This window comes from Monodelphis domestica, chromosome 1 (assembly GCF_027887165.1).
Source record: "Monodelphis domestica isolate mMonDom1 chromosome 1, mMonDom1.pri, whole genome shotgun sequence".
NCBI classification, from domain to species: Eukaryota; Metazoa; Chordata; class Mammalia; order Didelphimorphia; family Didelphidae; genus Monodelphis; species Monodelphis domestica.
In genome coordinates this window covers 589,611,563-589,633,952 of record NC_077227.1, presented here as the reverse complement: position 1 = coordinate 589,633,952, position 22,390 = coordinate 589,611,563, and the positions used below count along the sequence as shown (strand labels likewise).

General features: G+C 35.9%; 1 protein-coding gene across 8 annotated transcripts in view; it reads right to left on the bottom strand.

Moving 5' to 3' along the window:
• Positions 1–22,390, bottom strand: part of PSD3 (pleckstrin and Sec7 domain containing 3) — a 784,568-nt gene that overhangs the window by 85,456 nt on the left and 676,722 nt on the right. The gene's annotated exons all lie outside the window — the stretch shown is intronic.

Below are 22,390 nucleotides of genomic sequence, written 5' to 3'. Positions count from 1 at the left end.
CAATTTACCCGCAATCACCAGGAGACACAAAGCAGTATTTTAAAACCCAAGTGGTCTAACTCCAAACCCAATAGATATCAAATGCATCTCTATCGCCTCCCAAACTCTTGCTATATATGCTCTTCTTTTGTTCTTGGGAAGGGTATAAGAGCTGAGTTTCTGGATCTTTGTTTGAAATTTTGAAACTGATATCATGGATTTTAACACTTCAATTTTTCTCTTATTACATTATCTTCAATAGTTACTGATATAGAAATATTTACAGTAAAATAAAACCCCTAAGAATATGAAGAATAGAGAACTGGTTTTACAACTTATCTCTGATGCTTACTACTTCCTCTGTGATCCTGGGTAAGTTTAATCTCTCTAGGCCTGTTTCATTATCTATAAAATGAGGGTCTGGAGATCCATGGCATCTGAAATCTCTTCTAGCTCTAGATATATATTCCCATATTAATGATAATATCATATGGTAAGCTGGGGGCACAACATCTATCAGTAGGCATATTTAATGACTGAGAGAAATAAAGGCCAAGTTTCAGGTGCAAATGATACATTAGGACCCAGTCCCTGACAAGTCTATTAATGGGTTCGAAGATCTTTAACATTAGGTCTATAACAAATTATTAAAAAAAAAACAGAGACCTAATAAATGTACTGAATTTAGAAAAGCCTTTAATGATGCCTTACTTGACATCAGAGAATTCATGGTGAAAAGAAGTCATGAAAACTAAATGCATGTGGAAAAATCTTTGGCAATAGTAGTTTGGGGCCAGTTGCTTTATTTGCAAAATGAGAAGGGTGAACCTTAGAGTCTTTTCCAGTTCTAAATCAATAATCTATTATCAAAGGGAAAAAAATCCTTAGGCATCAAGAAAAGAAGAAAATAAAGGTTAAATCTATCTATTTCCAGTTGGTCAGTTTAATTGCATGACAAAAATGGAGAGTTCACCTCTTAATTCTAAAATCTACACCTTATTCATCTTATGAATGTTGAAAGGTCAATAAGTATTTAGATTGGGAAGAAACCATAGAAGAGTGTTTCATCTGAAGCTCAATTCTTATTCTACATATTAGACAATTTATAAAAGGAGAAATGATGCAAAGTTCTCTGGGAATCTTAGCTTTGTAGTTGGAAAAGACCTCAGAGGTCATTTAATCCAACCATCTTGATATTAGAGGTGAGGAAACTGAATACATGTACACACATATACTATTTGTAAACCTTAAAGTGTTGTGTAAATGTTAGCCACTATTATTAGGTAATTTAATCCATTTGTAGAATGGACTTACCTCTTCTTCAGCTAAATTCATACACCATTTACAACTGATGCAAATGACAAGGCAAATGGATTTGTACTGTGTGTATTGTAGATACAGATTTTTTCTTTTGTGGAACCCCTTGTTTGACCACTATAGTTTCAGAAATCTTGTTTCTGATGGACTGAGAAACAACGAAACTGGCTCCCATACCATGTCATTATTAAGTCCTTCTTGGCTTCAATAAAAGTCTATAGGAATAGAACTCAGAAGAGAAGAGGTTCTTCTTGCAATGGATATTGGGTAAATATAATGGTTGGCAATTTAAAAAATGCAGTATTAAAATTGGTCAGTTTTCCCCCCTTTATTTTTATGTGCCAACAAAAATCTTTTTCTCAGAAGATTTGGGTGTATAAGTACTTCAGCTTAGAAATAAAAAGACAATTTTTCTCTTAGTTTACAGAGGGTTTTGGAGATTGTCCAATGCAACAGTACATATTGTAATAAGAATCTATCATTTATTAAAAATTAAATATACTTTTGGAATTTCATTAGACATGTTACTTACTAATGATAATAACCCTTTATAATAAGTTCAGGGCTTTAATTTTTGAATACTTTAACATTTCATTGAATGTTAGGATTATAACTTTAGAACTGGAAAGGATATTAAAGGTCATTTAGTTCAATACCCCGATCAACCCATTTTATATATAAGGAAAGTGAGGCCCAAAGAAGTGAAATGACTTCTTTAAGGCCACAAAGGAAGTACAAAAGGAATTTTAGCCCAAGTCCTCTGACTCAAATGTATGCTTGTTTCCACTATACCACATTGATTTTTGCAACTTTCTCAAGTAGAATATAAACTCCTTGAAGACAAGGACCATTGACTTTTTTTGGTCTTTTTTTTATACCCTGTGCCTAGCACAGCATCATATACAACAGGAACTAATCAAATTCTAAATGAAAAGTTGGAATGGTAAGGTAGATAAAGCAAAGCATATTCTCATTTCACAGATAAGGTAATTGAAACAGAGATGTTTAAATAATTTGCTCATATCTAAGTGGCAAGTTATCAGTAGAAACTTCACAAGAACCCAAGTCATTGGATTTATATCCCTGGCTCCTTTTGTATAAATTGACCGAGTACATGTTACTTATTTTTATGTTTTGATTAAATGTGAAGCTATATTTAACATGGACTTTGCAGTGACCAAAAAAAAGAAAAAACTTAAAAAAATAATTTCAGCCCAAACACAATTGTCAAACCTCTTCTCATTGGGTACTCAAGCAATCTGGGCTAACAGAATCATGTGTATGTCCATCTCCTTTATAGCACGCAGATGCTCATTTCAGTATCACACTGAGCTATCCACCTGTCGAAAAGGAGTCAAAACATTTGCTCCGTGGGCCCTTGGAGGAAGTAAAAACCATCCCCTTCTGTTGGCACATAATCTCGCTACCTGCTGCTAAAGCATATACGTACCCAGCAGAAGGTAATAGGCAGAAAGAGAGAAATACATTGTTAAATGTGTCTGAATCTCTACTTGACTATGACTGTGCACTTGCACAAATGTCAAATTAGAACAACTTCAAAATGAAGGTAACAATATAACATGCAATCATTTATAGTGAAATATTGTATTATGATAAGTAGACACAGGCAACATGATGGAAGGAAAGGAACACTGCAGGAGGAGACAGGAAAGTGAGATCTAGACCTTATTCACGTTTTTGAGAGTAGTGATCTCCGGACAATCAGTGAACCTGCCTGAGACAGATACCTACTAAATAGCCTTGAGCCTCTTCTGGAGTCAGTGCCATCATTTTATTTGTCAGTCCTCTGGCCTCTAACAGGAGCACTCCCAAGAGAAGAGGGAAGGGACTGTCGAGAATGCAGCTGACCTTGTCAAGGAGATGCATCCCACCACCATAGTGCCTACGCCTAAGAACTTGGGCAGCTTATAGCACAGCCTGGCACAGCAGACTTCTCCAGGTATATACTAAGGGGAACACAAGAAAGCCAAGAAGGAATAATAAATCCCCAGAACTATAATGCTGTAACACGGAAAGGTCTAACCTGACTTCCTTACTCCCTCCTTCAGGTATTTTCTTCTCTGTAATGAACTATACCAGAATACCATCCAAGAGGTCCAATCCACTGATGATGATGATGGAGCCAGAGAAAGGCTGATATTTTCTCCAGGGCTACAGGCAGCACATGCTGCCTCTCCCCTCTAACAGCTCAATTTCCTATCTTTCATATTATGATTTAAACTTTCCACTTTCTCTAGGCAATTCTCCTTGGTTCGAACAAGATGGCCCCACAACAAATACCTTCTAATCTATTTTTCTTCTCTTTCCAACTTCTGTTGGTGTTATCTTCCCCCATTAGACTGTAAATGCCCTGAGGGCAGGGACTTTTTCTCATTCATATTCTCAGCATTCAACACAGTGCTTGGCACACAATTTAATAAACATATATTGAATTAAACTGAATGACTTCTTTGAGTTCTTCCAAAGTCTGAACTTAAATATAAAGTTTCCTCTTTTTTTAAACATTTCAGTTTTCCATAAATGTCAGCAAGATCTAAATATGATAAACACAAAATTTAAGAATTTTTTTCCAAGAGGAAATTGAATCCTTTAATATCATGATGTTCACACCTCAAGTCAACAGGTATTACATATCTACAATCTGATCAGATCTGTGCAGACACTTGGTTATCTACAAAGGAATAGAAGATATGGTCCTCAAGGTTCTTATAGTCAAGTTGTGCAAGACAGTTTTTGTGGAACAAGAAGGAAATATAAGGCAGAACATGATCACATATAAGACTAAGTCTGAGATGTAGATCATTCCAGAATGGCATTCAGAGAGGGGAGAGAAAGTGTTGAGTAAAAATCTAGAAAGTTCTTCACATTTTAGACTATCATCCCTTTGGTTTTTAAAATTGCACAAAAAAGAAAACATTTCATGACATCTAATTGCATTTTTACACAAGTACCTGAAACCAGAAACACAAACTGCTGTCACATTAATCAAGCAAGATCTTTCTGTCCTGATCTTCCTTTCCACAACAGCTCCCTAGGTTGTTGGCCACAGACTAGTAAATGCTTTCCAAAAATGAAATGCTTATCCATTTACCCATATCATGAGTCTACATCCACATACATTTAAAAAGGCTTCATTAATAAAACAAAAAGATCAAATTATATTCAAAGAATACCAAAATATGAGCCACAAGGTTAGTGTGGTAGTAAGGTTTTCTAGTGAACTAATATATAATACATATTTTCTTTTATAACCCTAAAGGAAGCCAGGGAATTAAGCAGGCAGAGAAGAGGAAGAAGAGAATTCTAGGCACAAGAGATAGCCTGGGAATGAAGCTAAGAGATGAAGTATTTTGTTTGTGGAACAGCTAGGTCGTCATTGGATTGAAGGGTATACTTTGGGGGGTAAGGTAGGTGTAAGAAGACTGTAAAAGTGGGAGGAAGATAGGGCATGAAGGATTTGCTCTTTTCATTCAGTCAATATTTATTATTTAACTACTTTTGGGTCACTGTGCTGAGCACTAGTGGTGAAGCATGAGAGATTATGAAAGAAAAAAAAAACCTTCTCAATCTTACAGGGTTAGTGTGTGGAACAAATAAAATAATACTGGATCTGCTTGACTAAACTCCAATTTATTCAAGAGTGTCATTCTGGTCCTCTTCAAATATGAAGGATAACAATAAACTAACAGCCATTTAGAAACAGCATAGCACAGTAGATCCAATGCTAAACTTGCAGTTAGGAAGCTCTGGGTTCAAATCCCATCTCTATCATCCAGACATCCAGCTTCATGCTCTGATTTATTATCTGGAATATTGCAATAGTCCACTTAATTGGACTCTGTGCCTCAGTCTCTCCCACCATTAATCCATTCTTCATATATAGTTGACAAAGTAGTTTTCCTAAAATGGAAATTTGACTCGCCTTTTGAATAAACTCCAACAACTTTCTATTATCTCAAGAATCAAACATCATTTTTGTTTGGCCATTAAAGTTTTTCACAACTTGGCCCCAACCTAGCCTTACCACACTTTACTACCTTTTCTTTTCTCCACAGTTCAGCGAAATTGGCTTTGTTTTGGTCCTGTTCTCATGACTTTCCATTTACAGCCTCCATATTTTTGCCTGTACTCCATAATTAGAAGGTACTCCCTCTTAATTTCTGTCCCAATTCCTGGTTTCCTTCAGGACTCTGTTCATGGTAGACCAAGGTGGGTAGATGAAGGCTTCATGATGAAGTTGGACTATAGTCAGGTTCAAGAAATGTTGAAATGATAATAATAACCGATGTTTACCTAATGATTTAATACTCAAAAAGCACTTGACATATATTACTTACTTGAGCCTAACAATGAACTTTTCCTATTTTTAAGACAAGAGAATTGTATCAGAAAAGTAAAGTGATTGACCCAGAGTCGCCTAACTATGAAGAGCTAAGGGTATAAACCCATGTTTTCCTGAGCACCTACGTCCAGCCTTCTTCACTATACAACCCCACTTCTTATCAAGCAAACTGGTAGTTTTTAGGAAATCAGAAAGGAGGCAGGCCAGCTTACCATTGTATTTAAAGAACGGGAGCAGTCTTGAGAATGTATGAGGTTGACTTAGGGAATAACAAATCTGGCTAGGAATGAGAGTTCCTTAAGGAGAGTCATGAGGGAACATGGGGCAAGAAAGATGGAATGATATTATGCAAGCCCTGCATCAGAAGTTCAGAGTTCAGAAATGTTTTCTGGGGGCAATGAGGATCTGGTATATACATTTTCAATCAGGGGAGTGACATAACTAAAATGACATTTTGGGATACTTCATCAGTGTGTCGGGTAAGATGGAAAAGAGGGTAAGAAGTCAAATTAGGACCCTATCACAATATTCTAAGGTTTAGACAAGATGTGGCTGTGGGAATGGGCTGATGGCAATTAAATAAGGAAAGGAATGTTGAGAGAGAAGCTATTCATTTGAAGCAAAAGAATAACAGATATATGGAACAATAATATTAATGATGACTAGCATTTGTATTGTGGTTTATAGTTTGCAAAATGCTGCAACAAGTTTATCTCATTATATAACAAAGAATAACTGAGGTTATAAAGATCCTGATATTCCTTCATATGTGGATAATGATGGTAAGGAGAGAATAGGAGTAAATCTAATAGGGAAGAATTATGACAATTTAGTTCAAACTAACCATTTATTGAATTCCTACTAGGTAGAGGAGAACTAGGAATCCTCTCAGTAATCTAATTTCAGGTCTTTAAAAGGTCGTCTTGTCCCTTTGTATCACTGGGGTATAGAATAATTGAACTGTATCTATACTTGAATAGAGCACAGCTGTTTATTGGCTTCATGATGGCAGATGGCTGAGGTATACATTTACTGGATGAACAAGGGAGAGCTCAGAAGGCAGCAACCATTGGCCTTGGACCACTTGCCTCTCCATGTGGGCTGGAGCATAAGGCTGACATTCATTGGGTATTAATCACAATTGGGTTAAAAAACTTTAAAAGTTAAGAAATGTAAAATCTGATAGTAGTTTATCTTTAAAAAGATCTAATATGCACATTACAATTCAGTAGTATAATGCTGCAAACACAAAAGCTAACATGCCTTTGGACTTCATTCAAAGATGCATGACCTCCAGAAATAAGGAGGTGGATTCCCCCACTGTTCCCTGTGCACTCCAGACCACTTTGGGCGTATTTTCCTAACTTCTAGCTATTAGGGAGGACATTGGCAAGCTAAAAAAAAGTCCACTGCAAGGCAACCAGGAGAGAAAAGAGCCTTGAGACCACGAGGTTTGAGGTTTCTCAAGATGCTTAGAGAAAAGTAGGTTCTTCTGAGGTCTGTCTTCAAGTATGAACAAGGGTTGTCCTTTGGAAGAAGGATTAGACTTTTTTCTTTTTGACTCCAAGGGGTAGAAAGAGGTACAGTGAGTAGATATTGCAAAAAGGCAAGTTTGGGCTTAATGTGAGGTCAACTTCCTTTTAATTAGAATCTTTCAAAAGTTCAATGAGTTGATTTGGGAAGTAGCTCATTTTTCCCATTGAAAGTCTTGAAGAAGAAAAATAGTCATCTATTGACTTGATATATGAGGTACTTCTGAGATCCAATCCAACCCTGAAATCCTGTAGTTTCGTATTTTCTTATTGTGGTTATTTATCTTCTTATTGTGGTTACCACCCACTTTGCTTCTTTGCATGTCTTTGGGGAACTTTTAAACCAATAGTGAGTGATGGCTTTGTAAAACCCTCTTCTAAATGGCATTATGAAAATTCTGATACTGAAAATCACATACTCCTTCATATTTACCCATGCAATTCTTCTGTGATAACTTTACTACAGGGCTGGCATTCCCACCGATGCGGCTGGGACAGAAAAACAGAACTTTAAGAAACTTTTGGAAATGTAAGTGTTTTTACCTAATGGTTAATATATACATAATTCATATTCTGCAAGTGAAAACCAAATTCTCTCAGAATTAAGCAAATGAAAATGCAATTTTTTCTAGCAACTGCTTAAATGGAAATTTGGCAGCTTCAGAAAAATTAGAATTTTGAATTCTCTTGGCAACTTTGAGGTTTTACATTTAATTTCTTTTATCATCTCCTATATCTGAGTCCTTAAAGTTCATTTGAAGAAATTCATTTAACAACTTACTAAGTCAGAACAAGGAATATTTTGCTTGTGTTTAACTATAACTCAACTTTATTAAAGAATTGATTGAAGTCAGAATTGGAAATAACAGAATAGACTTTCTCTTCCCCCTCTCCTTTTCTCTCTTACAGGATTGGTAATAAATTACACTTAATATAATAGGGAGGACAGATCAATGGACCCATTCCAGAAAGTCCTATTTATTTTAAATCTACCCAAAGATACTAAAACTTAAGTCAAAATTTAGAGTTTTTAAAGCCCAACTCTTTATTTTTAATTTCTTTGTAAGTATAGTTACAGTAGATTTTTTAGGAAAATTAACATATTTCTTAGCTTTCTAATTTCATGCAAATGAACAAATAATTTCCAAGTCAATAAACTCCTCCCATCTTTTGAATAGTCATTATTCTTTGGGGCAGCAGCATGTAATGGAAACTTGGTTCAAGTTTGGAATCTTTCATTTGGATAAGGCATTTCCATTCTCTAGGCTTTACCTTTCCTCATATAACAGAAGGAAACTGGAAGTGAAGACTCTAAGGTCACCTCTATCTCTAACATTCTACAATTCTGTCCTCCACCCTGCCTACTGTTTCTGATAATTTTCATATAAGGGCAGGATTCATATGGAATAACAGGAAATTACCATTCCTTCAATTCTTATGATGCAGATGACTCAAAGTACATTCCTTCAGTGTCCTCGCAACATCTTTAATATAAAATGATAAAATTACCTAGTTTCCCTACAAACAGTAGAAAAATTCAGCAAAGATATTCCCTAGGGAATGGCTAATGAGAAAGAAATATTTCTTCAGTCATAGCCTGAAGGTTAACAATTTGGGACCTGTCAGGTCTAGAAGGGAGGAAACTGTGTAAATGGGATTCTTCCATGCAAAACAACTTGTCTTCAATTTTTCAGCACAAATGAAGAAAGACAATCCCAAGGATAATGAAGTTCCAAGCAGTGTAGGACATTCCAAAGTAAATCCCACACTCTGCTTGAAAATGGAAACAAAGATGTCATCAGCATCAACTTTTCTAAACTGGTATATAATTAGGTTAGGTCTACACTAAGCTTAAAAATGTATGAGTTCCTTGTATTCATGAAACTGCCAAACTCAGTTGCTTTGTTTCACTGGTGACAGTAGCTAAAAATTGAGCAAAATTATAAGTTATTCTAACAGCATAGTAAAGTATAAGATAACTGGAGTGAGAGGTCTTCTGGTTTTATATTATATAGACAGTTGTACACAGACTCAAGTAGATGGCCTTTCTATTCCAAATCAGGATCAAGATGAGTTTAGATAAATTCGTGGATAATAAACTCACAGACTATTAGGATAATTTAAGTATTTTCTGACATAGCTCTGATCTTTGAGAATGACAGTACGGAAGAAAACTATCAAATTCTTCCTACCCAATCTTTTTGGCTCTCACAGTCAGAGAGTCTACTGGGTTGAATGAACAAACAAATCAGTATGGCAGTGACCAAGTATAGACGATTAATATGACACTGACCAAAATGGTTTGACTAAATCAATATGGCACTGCTTGAATTCTTTTCACTTTTTAAAAAACTTATCTGTCTTAGAATCAACATTAAGAATTGGTTCCAAGGAAAAACAGCAGTAAGTCCAGAGCAACTGGGTTCAAGTGATTTGCCCAGGGTCACACACAGGAAGTATCTGAGAGCACATTTGAACTCAGGACTCCCCAAATTCAGGCCTGATTCTTTATTCAATGAGCCACCTTACTGCCTTTGCTTGTATTCTTTTGTGGCACCAGCTGAAAAACAATCAAAGCTGGGGATACTATGAAGACTTGTATATGTGGACCACTTCTTCATCTGAAGCTCAAGAGACGCAGAATTAGAGAGTGTACTATCATTATTTTGCAATCTACAAGGGAAGTGTGGCACAATGGACAAAGAGCTGATTATCTAAGCCAGGAAGAACAAGGCTCAAAAGTCCCACTTTTCATATATATTACTGTGTGATCTTCAACAAGTCACTTAACCTCCTCTCAAAGAGTTGATCCAGGAAACTCTCAAAGAGGCTATGTTGAAAAGGTACCTTTTCTCTACCTTCACTGGTAGAGAAAATTCCCAGTAGATACCTATACCAATGAAATCAGAGATCCAGCAGTTAAAAAAAAAATCAAGTCACTTATTATCTTGCATTCTTAGTGCCAATTTTTGAAAAAAAAATCAGAGTAATTTGAAAATAATAATATGTTTAGTAAATATTTTCTGTACTTCCTGGAAGATTTTGACAAGCCAGGTATTTTGATACCTATTTTACATAAGGGAAAAAAGGAAGCCTTTCTTGGCCTACTGGCCAAAATGATAATCCTGGTTGCCTCAAGCTGTTCTTTATGGAAACATACATTGTGTGAATTTAGAAAACTGGGAAAGATGAGATGACTGAAGGATCAGGAAGCATAAATCTAATAGTGGTATGAGCTGGATCCAAGGTATGCACAATTTAGACACTTTGGGATATAGTTGCCAATTACTTTCCAGAATGTCTAGACCAATTCACAGTTCCACTGACATTGCATTAATGTACCTGTATCCCTGACACCCTTCCAAGAATTGTCCTTTTCCTTTTTTCTCATCTTTGTCTGATAAACCTTAAAGTGATCTTAATTTACATGTCTCTAATTATCAGTGATTTGGAGCTCTTTTTCTTATGGTTAATGATAGCTTAGATTTAAATGAAGGTTTTTTTTTAATTAAAACATTTTAAAGAATGAGAGAAGAAATTTATAACCAGCAGAGAAAGAAGATAGAATTGAAGTGGAAGAGATCATTGTGAAAATGGACCTGATACTGAAAAGCTATGCCAAAGACTTTAAAAGAATCTTGAATAAAGTTATTAAGCATACAGTAATGAAAATTAGCATGGTAATTACTAAATGGACTGAGAATATTACAAAAGCTTGATGATAATCAGGCTTAGGGAAATAGTCTGAGTTAAAATTTCTATTCAGTATGACATACATTAATATTTATATTAAGAAGTCAGGTTTCATGGAAAAAAAAGAAAGATGTTTAGTATTAAGGTGTTTGAAATGTGTAAAGGACAGAAGCAATAGAGAAAACGGGGAAAAATATTTTTTTCCTATATAGAAGAGGGTAAATTCTGGTACATATTAAGATACAGTGAAAGGCTATTATGTCATCTGATGATAAATCTAAATAAGGATGGAAAAATTCATAATTTAGAAGATTTATCTACAAAGGGCCATAAAGTTATTTATGCCCTTTGACCCAGCAATCATTTTACTAGGTCTGGACCCCAAAGAGATCAGAGACAGGAGAAAAGGATCTACCTGAATCAAAATAGTTTAACAACTTTTTGTTGTGACAAAGAATTAGAAACTGAAGATTTCTCCATCACTTGGGGGAATGGATGAATGAGTTGTGGTATATGGTAGTAATGGAATACTTTTGTGCCATAAAGGAATGTTGAACAGAATGAGTTCAGAAAAACCTGTAAATAAGGGACTAATGATAAAAATGCTATCCACAGTCAAAGAAGGAACTTTTAGAGTTTGAGCATACAGCAAAGCATGCCATATTTCCGCACTATTTCCTTCATGAGAGTTCTATTGTATGTGATATATGAATCTATCATGACGTGAGTGATACGGAAATATGTATTACATAGAAGTACAGATATAACCTATAGATTATTCATTGCCTTGGGAGAGGGAAGAGGAAAGAGGGAGAAAACTTGAATTGTCAAAAAAACACAATTGTCAAAAATTGCTTCTACATGTAACCAAAAAAGATCAGCTAGGGGCTGATGAATTTTTCAACTATAGAAATACAAACAACAACAATAATATAGTTGTATAGATCTATTTATAGAGACAGAAAGATTTATTTATTTATTTATTTTTTAAAAACCCTTACCTTCCGTCTTGGAGTCAATACTGTGTATTGGCTCCAAGGCAGAAGAGTGGTAAGGGCTAGGCAATGGGGGTCAAGTGACTTGCCCAGGGTCACACAGCTAGGAAGTGGCTGAGGCCGAATTTGAACCTAGGACCTCCTGTCTCTAGGCCTGGTTCTCAATCCACTGAGCTACCCAGCTGCCCCTGACAGAAAGATTTATGATAGTGATTTGAGACCATTGTCAGTACTATCAGACCTTCCAGAAAAGGTTGTCTTGAAGGCATCAGGAATTCTCAAAGCAGATTATGCAAGAGTCTGCAATATATAACATTTAATTTCCAAAAACTTGGTGTCTAGAAAGTTATCATTTGCTGGCCAAAATTTTAGAGCAGAATAAAGCAAGGAGTATTTAAGTGCCTACCATGTACCAAGAACTAAGCTAAGCATTTGGTACAAGTATAAAGCCCTATACTAGAAGTACAGTCTTTAAAATATTCCAGAGAATTCAACAAATAAACATTATTGAAACTAAAACATTATCACCAATGAAAACATTATGTTCAATTGCCTGTCTTATCAACCAATAAAAATTGAACCCTTCTAAAAGATGTCACTAAATTAAACACTCATAATTTCTACGAGCAATGAAGTTTTCATATTTGAGAGACCTAGTAAAAGAAATCAAAATCACATGGGAATGGAATGAAGTATATAAATCATCTGCATTATTCTGTCTTCCCAATAAAGCTTTCAGTAAATCTAAAAAGAAGAGCTTATTTCATTTCTCCCCTCTCAAAAGTTATTTTGTGCACTTGAGCAATAATAGTCTGCAGAACATTAAACATAAAAGAATATTAGGTCAAGAACAACATCAAGAGAACTAAGGAAAAAAATATGAAGGAGGCCTAGCAGTACTGAATCTTAATCTATACTGTTAAGTGTTAATCATCAAAATAATCTGATAATGGCTAAGAAATATAGTAGATCAATGGAATAAATTAGGAAATCAGAATTAGAAATAAAATAAATTAGGAAACTAGAAAATGACAATAGTGACCCAAAGATCTAAATTATTGGATTTGAGCTCAAGATTTCCTGACTCCAGGTCCAAGTACTTTATCCATTGTATCATCATATTATCATTCTTAATAAGTATTATAATTACATTTACATATTTTATTATATATATTATATTATATTATATTATATTATATTGTATTATATTATATTATATTATGTTATATTATATCACTATGATTTGTTTTAATTACACATTGTTTATAGTTTATACATTATATTATTAATAATGTGCTATACACTATTGTTGTGATCATTATTATTCTAATTTTATAGATTAGGAGAATAATACTTTGGTAAAGTAAGTTACCCAAAGTCACTCAGCTAGCAAGTATCAAAAGATAAGATTTAAATTAATTTCCCAACTTCACTTGCAACACTCCATACATTATACCATGCTTCATACATGGTAATTACAATTTGGCACCAATATTCTCTACTAATGTGAAAAGTGGTTGTAATTTGCCTCAGTGGAGAAAGTATTCACCTCCTCAAAATCAAGCATCTTTGAAATATAGAGGAGAATAAGGAAAAAGACAACAGAGGAAATTAAATACCAAAATTAGGCTCCAGATGCACAAGCAAAGAGAAAAACTAGAAAAAAGGAACAGGAATTTTATGTTTGAAAGCTAGCTTAGGTCAAATAATAGTTTCCCAGATAACATCAATTAGGAGCATTTTTCAGTTCCTTGCATATAGATGTTTTCAGGGGGATAGCTGATTGCACTAAGAAGCCTAATGGAATATAGAGGAGAAAAATCTGTGTTTTAATCCCAGTTCAGAGGAAAATTCATTACTCATTGTACCTCAGTTTCACTATCTATAAAGTGGGGTAGGTGAGCTTTAAGGACCAGATCTAAAATACTAGGAATCCTGTGTTTATGAAGCTAATTAATACTTTTCTTTTTCTAATTTTCTATTTTCTAAAAAAATAGTTTTTCTATAAAATAACAAAGTACGATGGTTGGGCCACTTTTTGTCTTCTATGAAGCAAAAAGAAGTAGATTTAAGAGAACAATTTGCAAGATCCAAAATCCCAAGTGTTCTGTAATTATCTGAGTAAGAGGGACCCTGGGCCCCAGACTATAGTTGTTTTTGTTATTTGTAATTAATTTATTCAAAATAGATTTAGTGATCATTTCCATTATGTAGAACATTGTCCAGGAAACTGGAAGAAATATGAATTTAATCATCCTTGTCCTGGATAACTATAATACTACAAAATTACATATCTCTCTATATATATAACAGTACATGATATAACAATCATATATAATAACCACATAACAATCAAAGTCATATGTGAATTTTTGGAGGATCAAGGAAGCCTTCAAAGAAAAAGTGAAATGTAAATTGGGTTTTAAAAAATGGGTAAGAATTCAACAGGATATGAGGGGAATAGAAGATATTCTAAGCACAGGAAAATAGTTTGAGAAAAGGAATGGAGATAGGAAAGTCCTGGGACAAAAGGAAGTTTGAACTTAATTTAGGATTTCACTGAAGATTTCTGAGCAGAGGAGTTACATGACCATATCTCTATAGTAGAAAGATGATTCTGAAAGTTTTGATTGGGGAAGGTCATAGTGGAAGTGAGTGACCATGAAAGGGTAAGAATAAGTTATTCTTGGGCAGATACTAGGAGCCCACCTTGTCATGTGAAAAAGCAATCAAAAGAATAAAAACGTCCATGCAGTTCAAAGAATAATGTACTTTCTCCATCTTATTTTTTCAACACTTCCATTTTTAGTTTTGAAAAATATGGGTGGCTACAAAGAATTGGATGAACAGACTTAGGAGGTTTTGTGATTATTACAAAACATTTTATTAACAAAAGACCTTCAATTATCTCCTTTTTGGTAATAACCAAAAGAAGAAAAATCAATCAAAAATACAGTGATATCTTTACATGTTGCAGTCTACAGCCAGATTTTTTGTTACAGAGCAATTCAAACAAGCCCCCTGTCCCTGAAAAGCCCTAAAAAGTTTTATAATGCTGAAGAATTATAAATAATGAGAATGGAACATATAATGCCTTAATGGCTTTTTTCCACTCCAAGTTGGGCCAATTATCTTTTATTCATGAAATATCGGTGGATTTTTGTACGTAGAATCAAAAAGAGGGAAGGAAATAAATATCAAGTGCATACTGTGTACCAAGGCATTGCACAAAGCACTTTAGTAATATTTCTCATTTGGTTTCTAGTAGACAAGAGATCCTGTGAAAATCCCTTTGCCTCTGAGAGGCCCTGTGGTTGAAGAAGGCCTTGGACTTAGAAGCAAGGGAGGCCTGGATTTACATCTTGCCCCTGACACCACCTATGTGACCATGGTCCAATCAGTATACCTCTGAACCTTAGTGTTAATTTCAACATTATTTTATTTAAAACTTTGATATTCCCAGTATAATCTTCTATGTATAAAACTAATACATGAATTGACTTATATTTGGTCCAAACAGTCATGTAAATAAATTGTTAAATAAAAAATATGCTTCTGATATTATTTGCTTTTTTTAGAAACGCATTCCTTTTATTTTTTCAATGACAAGTAGAAACAATTTTTAAACAATTGCTTTCTGATCTTTTGAAAACCAAATGTTTTTCCCCCCTTCTCCAGGTGGCAAACAATCTAATACAGTTTATTTTACCGTTGTCATACAACATAAATTTCCCTATCCTTCATATAACACACATGTAAAAACAAAACAAAACCCTCATGAATGACATCAGGCAAGAAAGAGCATGGTTCAAGCTGCATTCATGCTCTGCCAGTTCCTTCCACAGCCCTGGAGAGCACTTTGCAGCATGATCCCTTGGGGCTGTTGTGGGTCTTCGCATTGCTGGTTATAGCTTAGTCCTTCAGAGATGATCATTTTACCATATTTCCATAAGTACATATAATGTTTTCCTGTTTTTTTTTTAGAAAAATATTGAAGGAAACCTTTGCAAACATTGTACAGTTTATCTTCGCTACAGAATCAGGAATAATTGAAAGAGGAAAAATAAAAGTTTATACATCGGTGTGTATATACATATAAATAAAAAAATACACACATACACACACAGTATGCACTTTGCCTGAAGGGCATAAATTACAGAGAGGTATATTCAACTCCAAACATGACACAAGCTGATGAGGGAAGTCATTTTCATTGATTTTTAAGATTTATAAAATGTTTTTGCATATATTAGCTCATTTCATCTCAAAATAACCTCTTGAAATAGGTACTACATGTCTATCCTCATAAGTAAAGAAGATGACACTGAGGGGGGTATTGGGTGCCTTCAAGGGCTACCTAGCTAGCTAGTAATTGTAAGTAATAGAACTCACCAGGGGCAGTGGGGTGGCTCAGGGCATAGAGAGTCAGGCACAGGAGTCCTGAGTTCAAAGCTGACCTCAGGTACTTCCTACCTCTCTGACCCCGGGCATATCACTTCACCCCAATAGCCTAGTCTTTACTGCTCCTCTGCCTTAGAACCAACACTTAAGTGTTGATCCTAAGACAGAAGGTAAGGGTTTAAAAAATACAACTAAACTCTCCCTGGTTCCAAGACAACTCTTCCATTCATTATTTACATATTGGTCACTGTCTCGAAGGAGAAAATTGCTGAAAACTTTTTAGGAGATGAATACTTCAGGGAAGTGCCTGGATGAGATAAAGTTTGACATCTCTCCTTACTCTAAGATTCTATGATATTGTAAAATTGTTGTCGCTCAATAATTTTCCATTGTTCCCGACTCTTCATGACCCCATTGGGGGTTTTCTTGGCAAAGATAATGCGGTGATTTGCCATTTCCTTTTTTTGCAGATGAGGAAACTGAGGCAAACAGGATTAAATGACTTGCCTGGCGTCACACAGCTAATAATGAGGCTGGATTTGAACTCATAAAAATGAGTCTTCCAGATTTCAAACCCAGTACTCTATCCATTGTGCTCCAAAATTAGGTGACCTGAGTGAATGTCCAGATTTTTAAAAAAGTTTGGTTTTCTTTGTTTATAGATCCAGACATTTCTATGTCAGTTTGGTAAGAGGTCTCCAGTAGAAAAATTTAGAGATCTTGACCCCATGCTGGTTAACATTTTCATTAATGATGGATAGGAGACGACATAGCATATTATCAAATTAAAAACTGCACAAAACTAGAAAGGATGGTGAACACACTAGACAATGGAGTCAGGATCCAAAAAGATTCTGACAGGTTGGAACATTGAGCTTAATCAAATAAGAGGAAATTTAATAAGGAAAATATAAAATATGCTTGGGCTTAAAAAAATCAAATTTCCAGGTAAAAACTGAAGGCATAGCTACATAGCAATTTGCCTTTAAAGGCAGTCTTTTATTGGACTGAAAGCTCAAAAGCTCAATGAATGTTAGACTTGGAAGGGACATGAGAGGTCATCTAGAAGAAACTGAGGCCAAAGACCTTTAATGACCTGTACAAAGTCACAAAGGTAGTAAGAATCAGTGCTGCTATTTGAGCTCAGATCCTTTGACTCTAGAGCCAATGCTCTTTCTTTGTACTCTCCTGTGTCTTGAGCCAAAAAGGTGATTCACATTTGGGTTTTAGCTATTTTTGAAAAGATCCAGAGTTGATATGTGCAAGAGGAAAGGGCCTGACTCCATTTGACTCTAGGGGTACAATTTGGAAAGGGCCAAATGAAACCTTGTTACATGGAAGACCTTCATATCAACCAGAGTCCCCAAAGCGCAATGGGCTATCTCCCAAAGGATAAGATGTCTCACTTGAGGTTGACAAGTAAAAGCTGAATGACCATTTGCCACATCTGTGGGCAGGGGGTGTTTTTTCACTGTGGCTTAGACTAGATGTCTTCCAAGTTTCCTTATAACTGAAACTGGGTGATTCTATGATTCTTCCTTTCTAACCTTCACATGTACAATCTACAAAATGTGAAGACTAATACCTCTGCTACAAAATGTGAAGAATAATACTTCTGCTACAAAATGTGAAGAATAATACCTCTGCTACAAAATGTGAAGACTAATACCTCTGCTACAAAATGTGAAGAATAATACTTCTGCTACAAAATGTGAAGAATAATACTTCTGCTACAAAATGTGAAGAATAATACTTCTGCTACAAAATGTGAAGAATAATACCTCTGCTACAAAATGTGAAAAATAATACTTCTGTTTCCTACTGCATGGGACTATTGTAGAAAAAACAAGGGCTTTTGTTCATTGTAAAGCCATATTCAGTGGGATGCTACTGTAATATTTAAATTTAAGCTCTTATTCTAAGGATTTTGAAGATAAGTCTCTTCAATGGGTTTCATGACAGCAACAGAAAAATTAAAAACTAAATGAGGAGCGGCTAGATGGCTCTGTGAATAGAGAATGAGGCCTAGAGATGGGAGGTTCTGGGTTTAAATATGGCCCATTCCCTAGTCCTTACTCTTCTTCTGCCTTAGAACTGATATTTAAGTATTGATTCTAATATGGAAGATAATGTTTTTTTTAAAGTAAAATAACAAAAATAAAATGTCTACTTTATGCCAACTGTTGAATACCAAAGGTAACCAGAAATGGACAGTGATGTCATAGAAAAACTACATTATTTTTTAAAAACCAGAGTGAAACAAAACTTGATCTTTTCTCAGTATATATATAAAAGCTTAAATTTGCTGAGTACAGGTTTTTAGATAATGAGCTATCAAGAGCCTATGGTTTAAGGCTACCTGTCAAAAAGACCACTGCTTTGGAACAGATTGATTCCTCTAGGCATTTTCATTTTCACTATACTGAAGAGGAGTATGGTTTTCAAAGTAATCATACAAGGCACAAAAAAACTGAATTTTAAAACGGAACACCTTGCAGGCATAGAGGATTCTGAAGTCAAATTCTCTTAACTACCATGCACCACTGTCCTAGCACTTGAGCTGGTACAGGGATAAATTCTCTTACACTTCATTGGAAATAACAGTGCCTCAATAGGTGCCAAACTCTGACCCTGGATCAGCATTTCAAACCATATCACTTGCCTTGACATTCAGCTACTTTCCTGTAAATGCAAAATGGGGGAAAGAAATGCTAGAATCCTAGTTTAAAAATAACTGCTATGTATAAGTTTTACCTCAAAAAATTTTTTTTGTTAAAGTGAATTTTCTAGCTGGAGGAGACAACTGTCTTGTGACAAAACCCCATTCCTCTTTTATTATCTCTTAATTATAGTGTCGGTGTTCCCAATGTTATACAATAGCTAAGAATTGTGTCGGCATTCCCATTATAAAGTCTATTTTAGGCACATTGTGACTCATAACATCAGCAGTCTCAAATGTGACACGTAGGTCTAAATTTTCAAAATTTTCTTTGACAGATGAGTGTGTAAAACCTAAGAAATTAGTTAACCATCAAAACCAGCCAAAAACACCATCAAGTGCTCTTTGTATTTCAAACTTGGTAAAAAGAAGCAAGGTAATGAGCTATTTCAAAGTCAATGAAGCCACATAACATCCCCCATACATATATATAACATACACACAACACATACAATGATGTAGCTATAAAGTTATATGGTAATATAAGTTTGAATATTTTCTCAAATTTAAAATCCCTTTATTTCAAAACATGGACTGAGTATATAATTGCATAACACCAAGTAAGTTTCATTAAATTATTAAAATCATTTTCTTATTTCAAATTATAATTTAGGCTAACTAAAACTTACTTATATTCTAATGTATAAATGGTAATTTAATACAAGAAAAATTTACCAATTAATTTTTAATCAGTCAACAAATATTTATTCAATGTTCACTGAATGTATGAGTCAGGCATTGTGTCAAGACCTGAGATTACAAAGAAAGGGGAAAGATAGTACATCCTTTAAAATAGCTCATAGCCCAGTGATAAAGACAAAATGCAAAGTATGTACAAACATTGGGCAGTGAGGTGGTGTAGTGGATAGAATACAAAGCTAGGAGTCCAGAAGACTCATCCCCGAGTTCAAATTTGGCTTCAAATATGTATTAGTTATGTGACTGAGCAACTCCATTTGCTTCAATTTTCTCTTCAAAAAAATGAGTGGAGAGGGAAACAACAAACTATTCCAGTATCTTTACCAAAAAAAAAAAAAAATCCCAAATGGGGTCATGAAGAATCCAACACAATTGAAAAATGATTGAGCAATGTATAAACTCTGTATAACAGAGGAAAAACCAAGAATGAACTAATGGAGAAAAGGCACTAGCATTAAGTGGGTTTGAGAAAGGTTGCTTATGGAAAATGGGACTTTATCTAGTCCTTTGGGGAAGCCAGAAGGTATACTTTCCATTCCATTTCAGGTTTGGAGGCTGAGATTTGGGAAGCTAGAAGTGTCTTGTTCAAAGAAAAATAAGGAGGCCAGTGCCACCAAATCACAGAGGGAGGGGAGGAGGGGGTAAGATTCAAGAAGACTGGAAAGATAAAAAGGCTTTGAACACCAAATAGAGGATCTGATATTTGATCTTGGAGGTAGACAGAGAGTCGCTGGAGTTTAGTATAAAGAAAATCACTTTGGCAGCTGAGTGGAGAATGGACTGGAGTGAAAAGAAACAACCTGGCAGAGCCACCAGCAGGCTATTACAATAATTTAAGAATGAGGTGATGAAGGCCTAAACCAAGATGGTGGCAATGTCAGAGGAGAGAAGAGGGTGTAATGAAAGCTATAACAAAAGAGAAATCAAAAATCTTGGCAACACATATTGGATAGGAGAGAGGAGAGGTAGTGAGGAATTAAAGACAACTTCTAGGCAGTGAGCCTGGATGACTACAAGAATGGTGGTACCCTTGAAGTCAGGAAGAGAGGAAGGCTTGAGAAAAAAGATAATGAACTCCATTTTGGACACAATGTGTTTAAGATGTCTATGGCGCATCCAGTTCCAGATATCCAAAAGGTAATAGAAGATATAAGAATCAAGTCAACAGAGAGACTAGAGTTGGATAAGCATATCTGAATGTCATCAGCATAGAGATGATAACCAAATCCATAGGAGATCATGAGATCACTCAATGAAATAATAGAGGAGAAGGTGGCCCAGGACAGAGGCTCTCCCTCAGTATAGGGCCAGACCTTGAATACTAAAAACAATTAATAAAATGGAATCAATTAATTAAAAGGAAACAATACCACAGAGGTGTATTTGGGGTCCAGCACTAACTGAATAAGAGACAAATAAGTCTCTATTTGTTACACTATTGGCATGCATTGCTTAATAAATTGATATGCTCATAATGGGAGTGAGTAGTGAAGGAAATAGGATACGGTACTGTGAGATCCTGAGCTTTTAACAAGTTAGCAACTACTACAAAATAGAATGTAGAAAAGTCTATACCAATCCTGTGCTTTCTACAGATGATATGTTCTACTCTGTACTTTCCCTGAGTCCTCCACCTGGGTGTTAAGAGTTTGGTTAGGACTTCAGGTCAAGATGGCAGCTTAGAGAAAGCTAAAGTTCAGATCTCCTGAAACCCTTCCTTACCGATCTCAAACCTAATGCTCCTAGAGCACCGAAATTCAAAACAATCAACAGCATAGACCCAGGGAGTCCTCCTTCTGGACCTGGACCTGGATCAAAAGGTACGCCCCCCCCCAAAAGCCAGAACCAGAGACCACTCAGACCTAAGGGGTAGGCAGAAGGAAGGTCCTAGGACCCACCCCCCCAATCCAGAGCGCTGAGTCTGAGTCCGAGGCAGCAGAGGCAACCTCAGAGCCCCACAGCCTGCTATTCTGAAGGCCACATCCTGAAAACAACCTAATCCAGTCGAGGGGGCATCCAGACAGCAGGGAAACAGAGAGGGACGGGGGAGCTCGTAACCCCCTGGGAGGAGCCCTCAGAGCTCCGGGAAGCCGCGGCCCCTCCCCCTCAGAGAGCAGGGTTCTCTGGAACAACAACAACCCTCAGGGCTGGCAAAAGGGCCTCAGGAGCCGGCTATTCTGAAGGCCACATCCTGAAAACAACCTGACCCAGTCGCAGGGGCACCCAGACAGCAGGGAAACAGAGAGACGGGGGGAGCTTATAACCCCCTGGCTGGATCCCTCCATCCTAGTCTCAGGTCCCTGCCTCAGGTTACACTCAATTCAACCCAGGGACACACCAGCAATTCCTGGCTTCCTGGGGAAGACAGAACAACAACTTCATAGAAAGGAAAATCTGCCTGGGGCTAAAACCTCTGAACACCAGACAGAGATAAGAAAAACTAATCCTCCCCATTCAGATAGAGATGGCAAATTACACTGAAGCACAAAAGCCCCCAAATTCCCCCCCCCAAAAAAAAAACAAGAAGAAGGGGGCAACTTTGGATACATTTTATGGAGCAAAAATACAAAACACAGAGGAGACAGAAGAGGAAACACAAGCAAATGCTCTGAAACCTTCCAAAGGAAATGGAAACTCTCCACAAACCCATGAAGAATTTGAATCAGAAATGATCAAAAAGATGGAAGCCTTC